Here is a 20,842-nt window from a genome sequence, read left to right as displayed (position 1 = left end):
CTCCAAACAACCGATGTCTAGTTTGGTGGTGGGGCAGAAACACGTACTGCTTTGTTTATCTTGTCCAGTGATGGCATTCTCGTGTAGTCAAATAAACCGAATAAGCCTATACAACACGTAGTGACCCATTAGGCAGTCTGAACACGTCTCCAGTCCTGATTCTAACTTTAATTTTCATTGGTATTACTTCTCTTACTTCCGACAACAATGAAAGTTCACCCAAGACGCCAGCTGGGATAGCCTAATGGACCCCGTAAATCCAAGTATAGTATCTACACTTCCTACATTAACAGTAAGAGTATGTATAGCACAATAACGTTATTATCAGAATACATTATGCATGATACAGAGAAACATAAAGATTGTAACCAGGAAAGAAATCTCAGGAATAACAAGTAGGCTTTCGCGGCCAGTGTCATGAAGATTAAAATTCTTCTAGGTGCTGTACCGCGTCATTGTATAAAACATTTTAATTATAGAGATAAAACCAACATTTCGACCGTATTACAACAGCCTTCATCAGGACGATACTGGTTTTGGTGGCGGAAAGGTGGCTCTCTTTACTGCAGAACATCGGTATCAATACGCAATATCTTTTGAAAATATGATCTATTGACTCCGAATGTCTGCAATAAATAGAGCCACCTTTCTTATTATAGAGATAAAACCAACATTTCGACCGTATTACAACAGCCTTCATCAGGACGATACTGGTTTTGGTGGCGGAAAGGTGGCTCTCTTTACTGCAGAACATCGGTATCAATACGCAATATCTTTTGAAAATATGATCTATTGACTCCGAATGTCTGCAATAAATAGAGCCACCTTTCTTCCACCAAAATCAGTATTGTCCTGATAAAGGCTGTTGTAATGCGGTCGAAACGTTGGTTTTAACTCTATAATTAAATTAACTCTGTAATTAAAGTATTTTATATAATGACGCGGTACAGTACCGAGAAGAATTTTAATCGTCAAATTTCAGAAAATTGTGCCAAAATTTCCTAGCAATATCCCTTTCTCAACAAGATCACCCATGGAATATTATAAACTTTCAACATCTGTTAAATTCGCGACGGAATAATGACTGCATATTTTCGCATCAGTGAGATTAAATGACGGAAATAGATGAAGCTTACTGCAATTCTGACGATGCCCGTTTTTTTAATATTTTTTATTTACTCTGTTCCACAGAAGGCGTCTTAAACTGCATTACTACTTCATTAATTTCACATCCAAAAGAAAACGGATCCCTGTAACTGAGATAACTCGATTTACATGATGTAACGCAGAAGAAGCCACTTACAGGAAGGCGAATTCTGGAAAAAAAATTAGGAGACCGGGAAATCCGAGTCCAGAACGCACAAATTTTCATTTGCCACGACATGTTCGTTACACCAGAATTCAGCTTTCCTGAGAGATACTTCGCTGATATAATTTCGTGTCAGTGTATCTTCATGATTTTATCCGCATTACCTGGATGCAGCTCAGATCAATAAAATTAATTCAGTTGAATGATGATAACTACAGTTTTTACTAGTCTAAACCCTGAAAGTCGGAAAATTCAGTTCAATCCATGCGACATGTATCGAAATCTCATACAGTCATTGCGACTTTTATTTTAGCCAGACAGGAAATAATACTCTTAGAAATATCTCAAGAACAATTGAAACGGACAAGACTTGTATAATTGGTAAGCTCAATTCTACAACATGTATACATTTTCAAGTGTATCTAATAGTGTGCCTGGTAAGCGATGGACTTGATCAATGTGTCTCTTCAGCTTTCTACATAGGATTCGAGCAATTTTACGTCACATGTCGCTTCATCGGCAATTGCGAATTGATTGCACTGCGCGAATACATTCTCAGGCATTGCAACATCAAATCGAACCATCTGAGTATTGATCAAGCTATCCCTCAGGGTACGAGTGAATCACGCTAATTCTACAACTAAGAATGTGAACAGTTAGTTGAATTTTCTCAATATACTCTCTGTAATTCTGACATGACGTGGTCGATGAGTCGTTGCACTGATGTCAAAAATGCTTTGTTCCAGCTTTTTTCAGCATCATCTCCAATAATTTAGACGTGAATATTTTGTTGACATATTCTGTGTTTTTTTTTACTGAAATGTTTCTATGCTGCTTATTCAATAGGTTATTTTTCTCAATGAACACAGCTTTACTACTTTTCTAAATATTTCAAATACAACCATAACTAACGTAGACTTGACGTTACGCCCTGTCAAAGATCCGTATACAAATCAGTAGCAACTAGCAACTCTGATTTGTTTCGTGTTGTCCATTACCCCCTTCTGTTGACTAATAGAAACTATCTTTTAGCACACGTCGCAAATTTTCACAATATTTAGCAAATTCTGGTATATGTTGTCGAAAACAGAGTACGCCTTTAACTTCTGTTTGCGTTTCTTGTGTCCGAAAGTTCGCCTACTTGAGTGGATATACAAGTACTTCATTATTTCGTGCACACAGGCACGGGATACATAGTTTGCAGTTAGGGAAATCAATTTAAAATGCATATATGATGCACCACTAACCTGCCATAATTTTCTACGAGTTGAGACATGGAGTGATACATCATATCCTTCCCGCTTCGAATCAAACTACACGTTTAGTCGAGAGCGACGGATAATTCGAGATGGATTCCAGGTCGAGAAACGGGCATACCTTCATCCGGTGAATTAGTAGAGGCGAAATGAACTCCAATGACAAAGTTAAGGAGCCAAGATCTATAATTTATCGCATAGGTCTGCATCTTCCCGTCTCATTTTCCGGTGAGCAAGATGGCTAATATTGATTAACTACCATTAGACTGTCTGTAACACACATGTGTGAATGTGTCTTACTATGACAGAGAAGAAATGTGACCACAGGCGATGTAAGGACAATAAATGTTCTGTAATGCATGACGCGAGGAAACGGAACAGTTATTATCATGCAGGCATCAGTTCTGACTATCCATGTATAATAATTTTATTTTCATATGTTCGCTGGATATCATTTGACCAAGGCGCACTTTTCATGGGTCCATCAGCTTAAGACAAGGAAAACATAAGTCATATATATACGCATCTGTAATTCACGATACCAGAACACTAAAGCACCAGAACGGGAAATTTAGCGACTGTGTGGAAGTTGTTGCCTTATGAACAGTTTTATCTTGCTTGACTCCCGGTATTTCTTCGCACACAACTATATTACTTACACGAAAGAGCTATAATAATTTAAGAGACTGGTCTGTGGTTTTTTTCTTCACAATGTGTCTATTATCTGGTAAAAGGAGTGAATGAGAGCACTTTCGGTGGTTCCTTGATCACAATATGCACCATGTTGCCAAATGTTTTCCCGTGACTGGCATCCCCCGCAATTCGATAATATTCCCCTCGAATATGGGACGATTCTTCCAAGAATCTAGCATTCGGTTCTGAATGAGGTAGGTGGCTGTATGTTCGATCATTCACAGAGTTCTAGTTTCTTTAGTAATTCAGAAAGAGCCCATTCGTCCTATCAATGACGGCTATTCGGTGATTGAGAAGACGACCCATGTCCTGCTACTTTAAGAGTACTGAGTCTTATGGTACAGATGATTTGGGTACAAGTTCGTTATATGTCTAAATAATCGCTATTTTCAGAAAGGAGACGAGCTAGAAAACGGCAAATTCTCCACGGATCACAGACAACCTTGGAATATAAACGACACTATCATAGGCAGAAGCAGAGGTGATGCTGCGTAAGATATGTTGCACTGTTTGCTGCACATGTACCGAAACCGCTAGTGCCAAAATCATGCATACAGCAGAGCATTTAAAGTGCGTAGTATGAGATAAGGAACCACTGTTCAGGGAACGAATATTTATGTATTTATGAAGTTCCATGGAATCATGCGAACCGTAGCAAGTTAGTCATACAACCAAGCGGTATATAGTTGACAGAATGTTCATTAAAAATTTGCAAACAAAAGTATTTATGAAACACGAAAAAACTACGGGAAGGTATACGAATTAATAAAACATTACGGCATTGTTATCAACTAGTGCAAGGTATTTTTGTATGCAGTAGATGTGCTCCACAAGGAAACCATTCAACTTAGATTTGAATCTCAACTTTTTTCAGTTCTCCTGGAAGTCTGTTGAAGTTGAAATCTGCTGGGCAGTTCACGTCATTCTGTGCAATGCTTTAGGAAAAGTCATCCAACTTTTCCGTCTTGTGTTCGCCGAATGAACGTTGCAGTTTCTTCTGAACGAGACAGTATTATCAACGACAATTTCCATGATGCAGTATTTGTACAGGGATGACATATTTAGAATTCCGAGACAACTGAATAATGGCAGATATACCATTACGTTGTCACAACTAGAGAAGACAGTTTCCATCTTTGCCAACAATCTTTTAACACAGACCTACCGATTCGATGTACATTGTTAAGAAGAGCGGGAAGATAAATTTGGAAACACTTGAAATCGATAGACGTATCTCACAGAATGCTAGCTTGGTTTTGAATCACCAAGCACAATCTACTTTTCTCCCTATGTTAAATTTTCAGTTCTCCAAATGTTGCGTTATATTAATAAAACCAACTGTAGTGCTAATTATTTAATGTACCTATTTTCTTTGTCACTATAAAATGTAGTAATTTCCCTTGTAAACACTCTGTGTCTGTCTCAGTAATATCTGTGTAATTTTATGTGGTTTTGTTTGTAGTTGCGACATTCAGTTGTCAACTGACGGTGAACTAAGCTGTCGAAAACCGGACGTCATTAAGTAAATAATAACTGCGGACATAAGGAAAGTGTTTCACTGTTTTTGATTGACATAAACAACTTATAATTGGTGTCAATACCTTAAACGCATAGTAAGCTGTTGCAAATGGCGATCGTTTATCTGAAAGGGTGCGTTACAACGAAGCATAAAACCTAGCAATGACCTCTCAAAAATCGCGGTTGTGTATCGTAGCGTGAGACGTGCGGTTAGGGTCCCACCATCTTCTTCCTATTCAATTTACACTGGCGCTTCATACACCAACAGTTTCATGTTGTCTCACAGGAAAAAATCCAAAGGAATGAGACCTGGCAATAGCGCTGGCCGTTGGGCGAGACTTCTCCACCTGATTCAACAGTGAGGGTGTTAATTGTTGTTAAGGGCATACGGGCAACAATTGCGTAGAATGGGCGCACCGTGTTATTGAAAACACAGTTTCTCGCAGACACCAAGAGATGCAGTCTCCATTAACGGTAGCGAAGCATGATTACTTTTGAGAGGTTGTAGGCCAAGAAAAATCCTTAGCTAATTCATGACTGAAAAAAAAAGTACAGAAATTAACAGGACAATAATGGATACTGCCTGATAATTAGCAGTCAAGTAACCAGCACCATATTTTATGGCGAGGAAAACTAAACTGTTGTGCTCGACAAGTTTATACAGATAAAATGCAAAAGGGAACAAACGCTGCAGCTGATATTGAAAACTTAAGTATCACATATTAGACAGTACATTAAAACAACGTTTTAGACTAATTAAAATTCTGTGCCACATTTCTTTGTTGACGCGGTAGTTGCAACTCACTATAAAATTATAGATTTAATAATGATGTCGGGACCAATGTGGTGAGAAACAATAACTGCACCAAAACGCGTACCAGTTTTCGCAGGAAGCAAATGCAGATTTCGCTTAGATACGTCAGTAAAATTAATTTCGTGAGCAATTGAAATAACATCTAATGAAGTCCCGAAGAACGAGAGGGGATGACGTTGACGTTCTCGATGAGATAAATTCGATGACAAGGGGGCCCCTGAATACGAAGGGCTTCTGATTTTGCTTTAATGTGTAAGTTTTTTGTCAAAAAAACACAAAATGTTCATTTACGACTATTAGTTCCTAATGTTGACCCTATATGTTTGGAACACGGTGTATTTATCACCTGATCCTACTGACGTATATATTACTGGCGGTATGTTAACAGATCAGTAATCGAAACGAGTGCGCAGAAAATAATGAAGTCAAATGCGTTCGTTTTCGAGGCTGAGTGTTTTTCGATAAAGCAGAAAAGGAAGACTGGATTTGTTCCACTTGTGTAACTTTTCTTGCATTTGCGAACTATAGCTCTGAATTTCGTCGATCTCCGTATTTGGCAAACTGTCAACCGTTTACTAAATGATTATCATCGCATACAGAACTGCTACCTTATTACTGATATTTCTCTGCCGCTTTCCTTTCTTGTTCTGAATGCAAAATCGTCTTCATTTCTAGTGCTGTTCAGCTCTGTTTGTTTGAAAACTGAGTGAAAGGAAGTACGAATGTCTTTGAGACACTTTCTGTAACATGCTAACTAAAACAAATTGTACTTATGCTATATCTTCAGTTGCAGAGTGCTTTGGAGATGCTGTAAGTGGAAATGGGTTGCATGTGACGGCAGAGTAGGTTCTTGCATTGTTCGATAACGAGATACAGTGTCAATCGTATCAGGCGAATATTTTCATCCTACAAAAACATGCCCATATCCCATTCAGCCGCCGAATTTACAAGAAAATAAGTTCCAAATACGGGCGAGTGATTGGTCGTTATTGTCAGGTACTAAGGTGGCAGGGAAAAACTGAAGGCACAGAAAATAATGTTATATGCGTGATACCGAAGGGTAGAGAACTGAAATAGTATAGCTATACAAACGTGTAACTCTCAGTCAGTGGCTTAGTTCTCAATGAATATTTTCCAGCAACTGTCCTAGTATGTATTTTCAAAAAATATATTGCTGATATAGCCCACGTAGCAGAAACACGGCATCTCTGAAAATCATAAACATGTTTTTTGACTCATAATTTTATCGGGAGCGACGTCAAGTCTTAGTTGCGCAAAAAATTGTTTATGTGTATGACCTTCGGAAGGTTCCTTTTTCATTAGCGTATTACTTCATAAAGAGACAGTACATATATGTCACTATGTATGTATTTTCTTAGGTTCTTCTTTTTCATGAATTTAGTATTACTGTTGTTACATCATTTAGAGATGTAACATTAGATTTAAGATGAGGTATTTCGTTATCTTACGTTATTATCTACAGAACGCTGTTATTTACACGGTAATCAAAAGCCTTATTATAGCCCAGAAAGGCCGAGTGCATTTCTTTATTAAATTCACGGTGCTTCGCAATGTTACACAATACTTTACGTAACTAGGAGCAGAACGGGTAAGACAAAACTAGGAAATACACCCGCACTGGATGAGTGTTGTATAATGTTCAGAAACGACTCACACATTTTTTTTTTCTGTTACATCGGAAATCTGATGATTAGCAACACGCAACCGATTACTTTTACAATTCGATGATCTCCGTAACCTACACCTAATAACGCGTAAGACTTTGTATTTCCATGTTAACCGCAACTGTTGTAACATATTTTGCGTAAATGCCTCGTCGCCAGTGGTTAGAACAATTTTATCTGTCATAAGTTCAAGTCGGCCGGTGTGGCCGAGCGGTTCTAGGTGTCTCAGTTTGGAACCGCGCGACCGCTACGGTCGCAGGTTCGAATCCTGCCTCGGGCATGGATGTGTGTGATGTCCTTAGGTTAGTTAGGTTTAGGTAGTTCTAAGTTCCATAGTGCTCAGAGCCATTTGAACCATTTGAACCATAAGTTCAACACTTGGATAGTTGGAAGCTTTTCAGAAGTGTGACATTTCTATGGGATTGTGAGTCCATTGTGTCAGATATATGACTGTGTGATGTGGAAAACTTTGGTGAACTGCGCATGGTGTGACGTGTTGTTCGTTTACTTGATGCGGCTCATTAGAAACCAGACTGAGGCAATAAAACGAAATTCGTTTCACTTTAGCCTGTTTATATAGTTATTAGAATTAACAGACAATTGACACAATGCAATTATAATGAGTTTCCGATCTCTACATGGCCTCAGAGAAGTTTTCTTTCGCAACAGTCTCAGTAACATACAGGGTTGTTAGTGGTGTAAGACCACTGGTACCTCAATATTGATCCACTTCAGTATGCTATTTATTTTGTCTCTGTGTCTAACAGTCTTCCCGCAAACACGTTACATAAATTACTTCCTGATGTTTTCTAACTACACTATTAAGTGGACTACGCCCGTCAGTATAGACTAGCCGTTTTGCGTCCAAGCGTCTACACCTCAGTACCCGACCTGTGTCCACGGGAAAATAAGTATTAATGGCTTGCTCTTGCCACATGTACTTGGAGATACTAACCAACCTAAAAACATACTATTCCTAATAGCTATTATAATTGGTACGCAAATGAAGTAAATACTGAGGTACTGTTATTCAATACACTATCTTTAGTCACCAATAAAAATATCTTCACTTTACAGATAAAACCCTGTTTTGAATCCACTGGTGCATTTTCGGTTACAGAAAGAGTAAAATGTTTGGAGGGAACAAAATTTGTAAAGAACGTAGATAGTGTAACGTTGAGAGACGAGTTTCAGCAGGGAAGAGAGGATTCAAAAATGGCTCGAGCACTATGGGACTCAACTTCTGAGATCATTAGTCCCCTAGAACTTAGAACTAATTAAACCTAACTAACCTAAGGACATCACACACATCCATGTCCGAGGCAGGATTCGAACCTGCGACCGTAGCGGTCTCGCGGTTCCAGACTGCAGCGCCTAGAACCGCACGGCCTCTTCGGCCGGCAAGAGGATTCACTGCTGTCTAAGGAGACAAGGAGATTCCGCGCAGCAGGGGTAAAATCACGAGAGCTGAAGAGATCTCAGTATACTCTTTGGATTCGATGTGGTAAACTCAGCATCTAATGCACTGTTCTACAAGGACGTACGAACCTTTGTGTAGAAATGAATTACGGTGGAAAACACGATCTTTGCCACTTTTACTGCAGAGCATACACTTACCCTTGCAACAGCAATTGTATGTTCTGGAAAGGCACAAATGCCACACACAAAATTTTGATTTTTTTTAAACACTTTTATTGGGCTCTGTAGCTGATAATGTTTTAGGAAACTGTGACTGAAGAAACGAAGAAATTAATGTATCTGTAGAAGTTTTGTTTCCTGGAATTATTGACAGCTAAACATTTTATGGGTAAACACTTGAAAGCAAATGTCTGAACAATGAATTTTTGATACTGCTATTTTATACATTTTGTTTGTAAAACATCTGTAAACATACCTTAAGAAAGACAGAGAAGCGGAAATATGTTTATTCAACGACTATTTTCCTTAGTAATATCATCTTGTGGTCCATCCATTAACACAACATCTTGATTCAGGAAGTGTACAAATACTGTGAAATTGACAAATAGCTGATTAGCCAATACATTTGATTCGTTTACTTAAGTGCTGGTCAACTTTTCGAACGCAATACAGCAACTATTCTGCGCGGTAGGGCTTCGAAAAGTCCTTGCTACGTCACTGGAGGTATGTCGCACCAGATGTATCGGCACAGGTCACGCAGTTCCCGTAAGCTATAGGCCGTTGCTTCTGCGGCCACGGAGCTAGCACCCGGTAGTGCATGTGGCGGAACCGTTTATAGTATTTCGTGACTTTAATTACTTATAAATGATATTTCAGATAGATCAAAAAAATATACACTCCTGGAAATGGAAAAAAGAACACATTGACACCGGTGTGTCAGACCCACCATACTTGCTCCGGACACTGCGAGAGGGCTGTACAAGCAATGATCACACGCACGGCACAGCGGACACACCAGGAACCGCGGTGTTGGCCGTCGAATGGCGCTAGCTGCGCAGCATTTGTGCACCGCCGCCGTCAGTGTCAGCCAGTTTGCCGTGGCATACGGCATACGGAGCTCCATCGCAGTCTTTAACACTGGTAGCATGCCGCGACAGCGTGGACGTGAACCGTATGTGCAGTTGACGGACTTTGAGCGAGGGCGTATAGTGGGCATGCGGGAGGCCGGGTGGACGTACCGCCGAATTGCTCAACACGTGGGGCGTGAGGTCTCCACAGTACATCGATGTTGTCGCCAGTGGTCGGAGGAAGGTGCACCGTCGACCTGGGACCGGACCGCAGCGACGCACGGATGCACGCCAAGACCGTAGGATCCTACGCAGTGCCGTAGGGGACCGCACCGCCACTTCCCAGCAAATTAGGGACACTGTTGCTCCTGGGGTATCGGCGAGGACCATTCGCAACCGTCTCCATGAAGCTGGGCTACGGTCCCGCACACCGTTAGGCCGTCTTCCGCTCACGCCGCAACATCGTGCAGCCCGCCTCCAGTGGTGTCGCGACAGGCGTGAATGGAGGGACGAATGGAGACGTGTCGTCTTCAGCGATGAGAGTCGCTTCTGCCTTGGTGCCAATGATGGTCGTATGCGTGTTTGGCGCCGTGCAGGTGAGCGCCACAATCAGGACTGCATACGACCGAGGCACACAGGGCCAACACCCGGCATCATGGTGTGGGGAGCAATCTCCTACACTGGCCGTACACCACTGGTGATCGTCGAGGGGACACTGAATAGTGCACGGTACATCCAAACCGTCATCGAACCCATCGTTCTACCATTCCTAGACCGGCAAGGGAACTTGCTGTTCCAACAGGGCAATGCACGTCCGCATGTATCCCGTGCCACCCAACGTGCTCTAGAAGGTGTAAGTCAACTACCCTGGCCAGCAAGATCTCCGGATCTGTCCCCCATTGAGCATGTTTGGGACTGGATGAAGCGTCGTCTCACGCGGTCTGCACGTCCAGCACGAACGCTGGTCCAACTGAGGCGCCAGGTGGAAATGGCATGGCAAGCCGTTCCACAGGACTACATCCAGCATCTCTACGATCGTCTCCATGGGAGAATAGCAGCCTGCATTGCTGCGAAAGGTGGATATACACTGTACTAGTGCCGACATTGTGCATGCTCTGTTGCCTGTGTCTATGTGCCTGTGGTTCTGTCAGTGTGATCATGTGATGTATCTGACCCCAGGAATGTGTCAATAAAGTTTCCCCTTCCTGGGACAATGAATTCACGGTGTTCTTATTTCAATTTCCAGGAGTGTATATAAATCCAGTTACCTATTGTCAGCGCAACAATTCGTTTGATCTCAAAAATGATTATCCCGGCTAATATTTGTCACTCTGCTAAAGATATCTCCGCTTGACGTTGTGTAGAAATGTTGCCTGTAAAGGCGTGTGAGTGGCGGCACTAAATTGCATATCATTTATCAGATTTTACACAACTGTTACTTAAAATGGAAGCACTTTTCTCTAGCAAAGGGAACATTTAGTCACAAAATACTACCCGCGCATAACACTGACGTATGTCTCCTATTAAAATATTTCATGTAAATCGTCCGAAATAATTAGGCTTCATACATCAGCAAATAAGAAATTGATATTACGTAACGTGCTGTGAGCACTATTTTTAAAGAGTCAATCTGAGTTGAATTCTGTCTTTTAAAGTAGATTAGGGACCACCGGTGCACATTTATTTCCATTCATTTATATCTAACAACATTCATGTTTTTAAAAATTCTCGATTCAAAGCTGCCGCGGAGATATTTTTGCTAAGATGGCGGCAGACAGACGATCTTCAATTTGTCTACTGTCATTCTCGATTCCTTTTATATCAAGTTAATATATTCAGAAAAAAGTCTTTAAGCCTTTTGTTCTCTATCCTTTATCATTTAAAGTTATTCTCAATGAAAAATGTTTCATATTTTTTATGCCAGCTAACAGTAAACTCCGCTGTTAAGTTACTAGCGCTAATGTCTGCGCTCCTACTTGCGGAGCAAAAAATTAACACTTAAAGACATTAATTAAATTGGATTGCAACTGAATTAAATACAAATCCACGTCTATACAATAGCGACTCTATTTTTCAAATAACAATTAACAATACAGTTACAGGTTTTCTCTTTACAGACCTCACACGACTCAGTCCGAACAGTTCATCGGTTTAGCACAGGAAGAACAACTGAAACACAGTTATCACAGATAACAAAAAAAGAATATAATTGTTGTCTATGAATGTAGTTCTCTGATAATAGTTTTAATTCACACAGAAATTAAATTATTACAGAAATTATGAAATAATTAAAGTCATTTTTACACGATACAGTCTTTTTTATACATAGTATCGATAATATTTGTTAAAGTATGTACACTTAGTTCATTTTAACATAGTGTGGCTAGAACATAGTGTCGTGGATATTACATGTACCATACGTGTTCCATCGGGTTCAGATCAGGGCAATTTGGAGATCAAGATACTTACGTGAGTTCACTGTCACGTTTCTCAAACTACTGTAGCACGATTGTGGCCTTTTGACACGGACAGTTATTCTGTCTGAAGATGCCATCACCTTCGGGATAGAAAAAGTGAGAACGGTCCTAGGTGGTCTGCAGTAATGTTTACGCAGCCCACAGCCGTCATGGCGCCTTCGATTACTATCACAGGTCCCATGACAACCCGGGCGGAAGTCTTCCATAACATAATACATGCTTGACCCACCTGCGTTCGTGGTGCTCTGCATGTTTCGAGCAGCAGTCCGTATCGAGGCACGACCGTTCCCCTGGTGTAAACGGGACGCGATTCACCCTACCGGGCGACGTAATTGAATTGGTTCCAGAATGAGATTTTCACTCTGCAGCGCAGTGTGCGCTGAAATGAAACTTCCTGACAGATTAAAACTGTGTGCCGGAGGGAGACTCGAACTCGGGACCTTCGCCATTCGCGGGAAAGTGCTCTACCATCTGAGCTACCCAAACACGACTCACGACCCAGGCTCGTAGAAGAGCTTCTGTGAAGTTTGGAAGGTAGGAGACGAGGCACTGCCAGAAGTAAAGCTCTGAGGACGGGGCGTGAGTCGTGCTTGGGTAGCTCAGTGGGCAGAGCACTTGCCATTGAAAGGCAAAGGTCCCGAGTTCGAGTCTCGGTCCTGCACACAGTTTTAATGTGCCAGGAAGTTCAGGTTTGAATTGATGCAGGCGCGATTATACCGCGGCAACCGTAACTGACTACGGCGTTGGGCCAATTTGGGAGCACGTAAAGGTCTTCCGCTACGGAGCCCCACGCTCTACAATGAGCACTACGCGGTTTGCCCCAAAACACTTACACTTGTGCCTACTGCAGCACTGTGCTCTGTCGTCAGATATGCAGCAGATCGCCGCCTGTCTTGCTTTACAGAGCCTCCGACCTCCACATTCTGTGGTGAGGCGTAGACGTCCAAGACCTTGTTGCCCAGCCGCGGTTTCTCCGTCCTTCGACGACATCGCCGTCTGCGAGGCGCACGTTGCCAAGGCGCCGGGTCGTAACAATCTGTCCCTTGTTAAAGTCGCTTGCGACAGTAGATTTCCCCATTTACGACCCGTACCGTCGCCAGAACGATCCCCCATTAGCTTCTGCTCCGCTTACTTACTTTCCTTATCGTGTCAAATGCCCCCCCCCCCGCCTCAGCCCCCTCCCCCTCACCACACCGCCTCCCCCCCCCCCCCCCCCACTGGCACCTAGCGGCATTCAACCTTGCGGACCGAACGAGATGGTGCAGTGGTTAGCACACTGGATTCGCATTCGACACGGCGGCGGTTCAAGCTCGCGTCCGGTTCGGTTCAAAATGGTTCAAATGGCTCTGAGCACTATGGGACTTAACATCTAAGGTCATCAGTCCCCTAGAACTTAGAACTCCTTAAACCTAACCTAACCTAAGGACATCACACACATCCATGCCCGAGGCAGGATTCGAACCTGCGACTGTAGCGGTAGCGCGGTTCCAGACTGAAGCGCCTAGAACCGCTCGGCCACACCGGCCGGCCCTGATTTAGGATTTCCGTGATTTCCCTAAACTCTTCAGGCAAATGCCGGGATAGTTCCTTTGGAAGGGTACGGCCGACTTCCTTCCCCATTCTTCCCTAAACCGATGGGACCCAAGACCTCGCTGTTTGATCCCCTCTCCTCAAATCAACCAACTAACCAACCAACCTTGCGGTGGGCAGTGGTCATAATGTTTGGGCTCATCAGCGTGTCATAACATAAACTGTGTCTCGATAGCAAAACTTACGTAAGCAAGTGATACTGCCTCACTAGAACGGCCTATTATAATAGACGGTATACACTGAATGTTGTACAAAACCTTTGTAACGGTCACAGTTAATAAAATGTTCCGGGCTATTACACCGTGGTCTAATGGGTTTCTCATTTAAACCCAACGTTTCGTCCCCATTTGCGGAGGACATTTTCAGGGAAGATCGAAGCTTCTTAGAATGTCCGATTCACACTGTGTGTCACTACTGACTGAAGCAAAATTCCACTCCCACGCGCTTCCGTGCAGTGACGTGACGTCACAAGATGGATGACACCTTCATTTTGTGGCGTCATGGCATAGACGAACTGGGTGGTTTTCACGAACATCAACGGAATCAATCCGAAGATTCAGTTTACCTTGAAGGAAGAAGCAGGCGGAAGATTAATTTTTCTATATGAGCTAGGTTTCAAGAAAGATAGTAGCTTACGCCACACGGTTTACCGAAAACCAACAAACACAATCCGTTCTAGACCGGTTTCGAACCGCCACGCACAACAAAAGCGAGGCATCATAAACACGTTGGCGGATAGAGCTAGGAAAGTCTGCGAACCAGAGCTGCTTGACGCGGAATTAAAACATATCACCAGCGCACTGCTCAGAAATGTCATTGGGCCGCTGAAACAAACGAACGTTAAGACTGGTGCGACCAAATCGTTGCGATGCACAGGGCCTGTGAAATCGACAGTTTTTCTGCCTTTCATTAAGGACGTTACTGACGGCGTAGGAAAACATCTTGACAAACCGGATCATCGTGGTAATCTACAAACGCACCCGATAGATACAGGATCACCTACAATTTGTCAACGATGCTCGCCAACCGGTGCAGCTGTGAGAAGTTGTATGTGGGTACTACAGAAACAACGGGCAAAAAAATTACTAGAGCACCACAAGAGTAATTGCAGAAGGGGGGAAGTTCACAGATTAGCTGTTGCGGAGCGTGCTTTTCAGCCACGAGACCACCACATTCATTTTGACAGGACTCACATACCGGCAGCCACAAGCGGATACCATGAGAGGCTATACAGAGAGGCCATAGAGATTGTAAAACACCCCAAGAATTTCAGTAGGAAGGATGAGCGAGTGAAATTGAATGACATTTGGATCCTGGTGTTGAAGAAGATGCGTACCAGTCTTCCACATTGGGATGATGGCAACAGCGGACTAAGGCAATCGACAAAGGCCAATTGCACTCCCGTCTTCAAAATATGTGACGTCACGCCACTGGGCGGAAGCAAGCGTAAACAGAATTTGGTTGCAGTCATTAGCGAGCCAGGATGTAAATCGGACACTCGAAGGTACGATCCCCCTTGAAAATGTCTTCCACAGATGGGGACGAAACGTTGGGTTTAAACGTGAAATCCACTCGATCACGTCGTAATAGCCTGGAACATTTTATTAATTGTGACATTTCCGGTCTTGAAAGTTTGATTTTGCAATTTGTAAAGATACTTACATAAATAGACCATAAAGCTTAATAGTGTAGCATCTAAAGAACAAAATGAAGACATCTATAAAATTTCATGTGCACCATATTTATTTGTATAACAGCTATGTTCCAAGAATAATACAAGGGTGGTATATTTTACAACAAGCATGTCCAGCATTAAAAAAAATTAAGATGCATTTGTATGCTGCAGCTGGATAAGAATTGGCACCACGTAACAGTTGCCACTCGGGTCTTAGGCTGGTACATTCACACAACATTTGGAGATTAAAGGGCGACGTTCATGAAAAACACACGCTATTTAAAAGATGCACCAAATCCTCAATTTTGAAGATACAGCATTGAAATTTTGTACCATGTTTTACATGAAATTAGCACATTTATTGTTAAGTTGTGAATATGGCTGTGTGGTCAGCGACCGTTTACAAAATAAAATTAAAGCAATAGCATCCCTCGGTTACAAAAAAGTATTTTGACCTAGGTTTCGACACTGCATCAGACTCCGATGCCACCGTAGCTCGACACGACTGAGCAGCCAATAGTGGCTTGCTTTCTATGTATTCTATTTCAAAAATTTTGTGACTAAATCTTTATCGCGTGATATTTAGTTTTATACGTGACATGCCAGTTTGAGTGTTTTACTCCAGATGAAGGCACTCGTAGCAATGCCGAAACATAGGTCAAAAGGCTTCTTTTTTGCGACCAATGGCTGCTATTGCTTTAGTTTTAATATGTGTATTAAAATTTTTAAATTCCATAAAAAAGTTTATCTTCAAAAGAAAATATATGTACCTCTTGCTCAGAAACTATTCATGGAGATTTCTACAAATTTTACTCCGTTTAACCTATTTGGATATATTAAGCTCCTCTCGTGAGGTTTCTTAAAAATATCGAGTAGGAAAATTTTAATAATCTTTTAATTATAATTCTGTGAGTATAATATAAAATTCACCCAAAATTCGAAGCACTTTGCCCCATATTTCAGCTTATACTCAGAAATTCAAAATTTACTCTTGAGACAACATTTATTGGGTTTATAGAAATAAATATACAAAATATCATAATTATAATCTTCGTACATTGTGAGAAAAAGGTACATAAACTTTAAAAAACATGATCTTCATGAAATGCAATTTGGAGTTCAACCAAACGTTTATTCTTATGTCACTCTTAAGAAGCCCAAGATTTATACGTAGGTTCCTTTTTCCCTTCAAGGCTTCTCTTCTAGTTTTTTGTTTTCTGCCTTCTTTCTTACACCAGGTCTTAAACCTAGTTTTCAGCTACAGAGAGGCACTTTAAGTCTACATTTACATGTCTTGAGTGAAATTTCCTATCTTAAAGCCCATTCTCTGTATTACCTTCATCCTCCCTACGTTCCCATCATAAGCTGCAATTACGACACCTGTAGCAGATGGAAATGTGGTTTGAGGCTATCGTTTACATATGAGTGGATTTAGAGACTCATCTGGAGTGTGCCTTTTGGCATGAAAACACATTTTCAGAAGTTCAGGATCTGCCAGAAATCTGTAAGTGGCCTTGACAACATCCAGGATACAAACTGGAAGCCACTCTTTGCGAATGTTGGGGTTGTTATCTGTCTGAGCATGTAAATATTGAAGTGTTGCTTTGAAAAGTGGGCGTGGCATAAAGATCGCGTCACACATTTAATTATTTTTCAGGCACTTACGGTGCGATTTCATCAGTCAAAGTTTTGGAACTAATTGTACATGAGTCTTGCTAATAAATAAAAATGAAATTGAAAACTGACTATTTCGGTGAATTTCATGAACGTCAGTCTTTCCTTAAGTTCAAGCAGAAATAACTCCAGAGGAAAGTGGATAATTATAATTTTTTCATTTCGTCCGTCTCAGTGCCACTGGTATAAAATTCAGCTGTAGTGGTTAACGGTTTCGGGCTTCGCTCCCATTTTTAGACCACACAACTTGCTATTAACCGCAAATTATTCATACAATATGGTGCCAAAAAGCACAGCAAAGTATATAGCGGGCAAGAAGTGTCCTCATTGATCTGACAACCAGTCAGTAGCAAAGGACCCATAGGCTAAGATCTGTGGGGGTAGTTGTTGCCCGCTATATACTTTAGTGTGCTTTCTGGCACCATAATTTAGGAATAATTGCGGTTAACAGCAAGGTGTATGGTTTAAAAATGGGTCCGCTGGCTCCTGAAGCCGGTAACCACTGCAGCTGAATGTCATATTTGTGCAACTAAGACTGACGCAATTAAAAAAAAAGAATTATCCAATGTAGTCAGTACTGAATGGTTGCGGACCTACCATCCGGTAGCAGCAAGCTTCGAATACGGAAGAAACAATTCCATACGACAGACGGGAGACGAGGTCCGATGCGTAGGACTCTATTGAAGCGTCTATTCTTGGAGAATCGCTCCAAGAGTCGCTCTGCAGCCTTGAAAATAGCAGGCGAGTTTTAGTCGTCATTTATTATTATGTCTGAAAAATTGCAACAAACAAAGGCTATACCAATTATGAAATGTAGAAAAACAAAAAACCGATTGAATTTTAAATCGTGCTTTATTCAACATATTTTAAACGTTTAGAAACTCATGCGAACCGCAATATGTTGAGCTTTTGCTAGTGCCATTATCATGATGCAAAGGGTCATTGTGAATGCACAGCGGTGTTCAATCAGTTCGTCAAGCGGGAGACCCTGCATTGTAACATGCATAGCCCTGAAACCTGCCCGTCAACCTTGCTACCGGTAGCAGGGGAGGCGGAGAAATTTTTAATTTTGCCAGCAACAAGAACTACAGAGCAAGGCTGTAGGGAGAACTGCTAACGTCTCATCAGCAGCCGTAAAGCAGACAGGAGAAAGCTAATGAGTTAATTAAGGAAAGGCAGCGGAAGGAAGTAACTGCCTCTAAGTACATCTTCCACAAATCAAAGCTAATTCTGCCGACCGTTTGCCCTGTGGCGAACGCGCTCACCGCACAGTAGTCTGGAGTAATCACACAGCGACGCTATATTTTGAAGCACGCCAATCAGTGACAAAAAGTTGTAAGATGAGGGCACCGTATTCTGAACACACTGCGAGAACGGGACGAATTAAAATAGTGCTGCGCAAAAGAAATAAGCGTAAAATTAGCTATGGTAACCAATAATAAGTATTCTTGGAACAATTTCAGCCTTATTATTTATTCATTGCCTTGCATTTCGAATGCGATTAAAGTGCGGTGAGGACGTGCTTACTGAGTCATCAGCGAATACATTAACGTTCATGACTGCAACGCATCTCGTAGGCGTGATAAATAATGAAATATCATCTCTAAGAGATGTTCTTCACTTCGCTTGTCTGCACATCACCGAGGAAAGGTGATGCTCGAATTGTACTGGGTGATTCTGAATTGAGGTCCAGACCTACAATGGGTACCACCAGGACATGATGGTAACAGGGGCAGCGAACGTGCAGACCAACTGGCAAATCGGACACAACATCTACTTCCCACTGACATATCTGTACTCCTATCATTCTCATAGTACACCCGAAAAAAAAAAAATGGCTCTGTTCTCTATGGGACTTAACGTCTGAGGTCATCAGTCCCCTAGAACTAAGAACTACTTAAACCTAACTAACCTAAGGACATCACACACACCCATGCCCGAGGCAGGAGTCGAACCTGCGACCGTAGCGGTCGCGCGATGCCACACTGTAGCGCCTAGAACCGCTCGGCCACCTTGGCCGGCTCCGAAAAGCAAGCATTAACAGAATGGACAATGTTTGTGCACATGACCGTAACTAGAAGGCACATTCTATTAACAGACTGAGAACAGGTCACCTGAATACTAATAAAGCGAGACATATATTAAAATTGAAACGCTGTTCAAATGGCTCTGAGCACTATGGGACTCAACTTCTGAGGTCATCAGTCCCCTAGAAGTTAGAACTACTTAAACCTAACTAACCTAAGGACATCACACACATCCATGCCCGAGGCAGGATTCGAACCTGCGACCGTAGAGGTCTCGCGGGTCCAGACTGTAGCGCCTAGAACCGCACTGCCACTCAGGTCGGCCCCTAATACGCTGTCCAAGATGTGATTGTTTCCTCTTTGGTGAGGACATTGTACATATAGTAGAAGAATGTGATAAATACAATTATTCAAGATTAATTACACTGTACACTATTTTAAAAATTACAGATTATTTTCCTCTTAGTGTAACTCTTGACTTTGTGAATAGGGTTTACCAAAATACACTCCTGGAAATTGAAATAAGAACACCGTGAATTCATTGTCCCAGGAAGGGGAAACTTTATTGACACATTCCTGGGGTCAGATACATCACATGATCACACTGACAGAACCACAGGCACATAGACACAGGCAACAGAGCATGCACAATGTCGGCACTAGTACAGTGTATATCCACCTTTCGCAGCAATGCAGGCTGCTATTCTCCCATGGAGACGATCGTAGAGATGCTGGATGTAGTCCTGTGGAACGGCTTGCCATGCCATTTCCACCTGGCGCCTCAGTTGGACCAGCGTTCGTGCTGGACGTGCAGACCGCGTGAGAGGACGCTTCATCCAGTCCCAAACATGCTCAATGGGGGACAGATCCGGAGATCTTGCTGGCCAGGGTAGTTGACTTACACCTTCTAGAGCACGTTGGGTGGCACGGGATACATGCGGACGTGCATTGTCCTGTTGGAACAGCAAGTTCCCTTGCCGGTCTAGGAATGGTAGAACGATGGGTTCGATGACGGTTTGGATGTACCATGCACTATTCAGTGTCCCCTCGACGATCACCAGTGGTGTACGGCCAGTGTAGGAGATCGCTCCCCACACCATGATGCCGGGTGTTGGCCCTGTGTGCCTCGGCCGTATGCAGTCCTGATTGTGGCGCTCACCTGCACGGCGCCAAACACGCATACGACCATCATTGGCACCAAGGCAGAAGCGACTCTCATCGCTGAAGACGACACGTCTCCATTCGTCCCTCCATTCACGCCTGTCGCGACACCACTGGAGGCGGGCTGCACGATGTTGGGGCGTGAGCGGAAGACGGCCTAACGGTGTGCGGGACCGTAGCCCAGCTTCATGGAGACGGTTGCGAATGGTCCTCGCCGATACCCCAGGAGCAACAGTGTCCCTAATTTGCTGGGAAGTGGCGGTGCGGTCCCCTACGGCACTGCGTGGGATCCTACGGTCTTGGCGTGCAGCCGTGCGTCGCTGCGGTCCGGTCCCAGGTCGACGGGCACGTGCACCTTCCGCCGACCACTGGCGACAACATCGATGTACTGTGGAGACCTCACGCCCCACGTGTTGAGCAATTCGGCGGTACGTCCACCAGACCTCCCGCATGCCCACTATACGCCCTCGCTCAAAG

The 20,842-nt window shown here is 42.7% G+C and overlaps 1 protein-coding gene across 1 annotated transcript in view; it reads left to right on the top strand.

Moving 5' to 3' along the window:
- LOC126419350 (cuticle protein 19-like) overlaps nucleotides 1-20,842 on the top strand; it is a 539,484-nt gene that overhangs the window by 386 nt on the left and 518,256 nt on the right. The gene's annotated exons all lie outside the window — the stretch shown is intronic.

The sequence above is a fragment of the Schistocerca serialis genome, chromosome 9 (assembly GCF_023864345.2).
Source record: "Schistocerca serialis cubense isolate TAMUIC-IGC-003099 chromosome 9, iqSchSeri2.2, whole genome shotgun sequence".
NCBI lineage: Eukaryota > Metazoa > Arthropoda > Insecta > Orthoptera > Acrididae > Schistocerca > Schistocerca serialis.
This window is presented reverse-complemented; position numbering and strand designations above follow the sequence as displayed.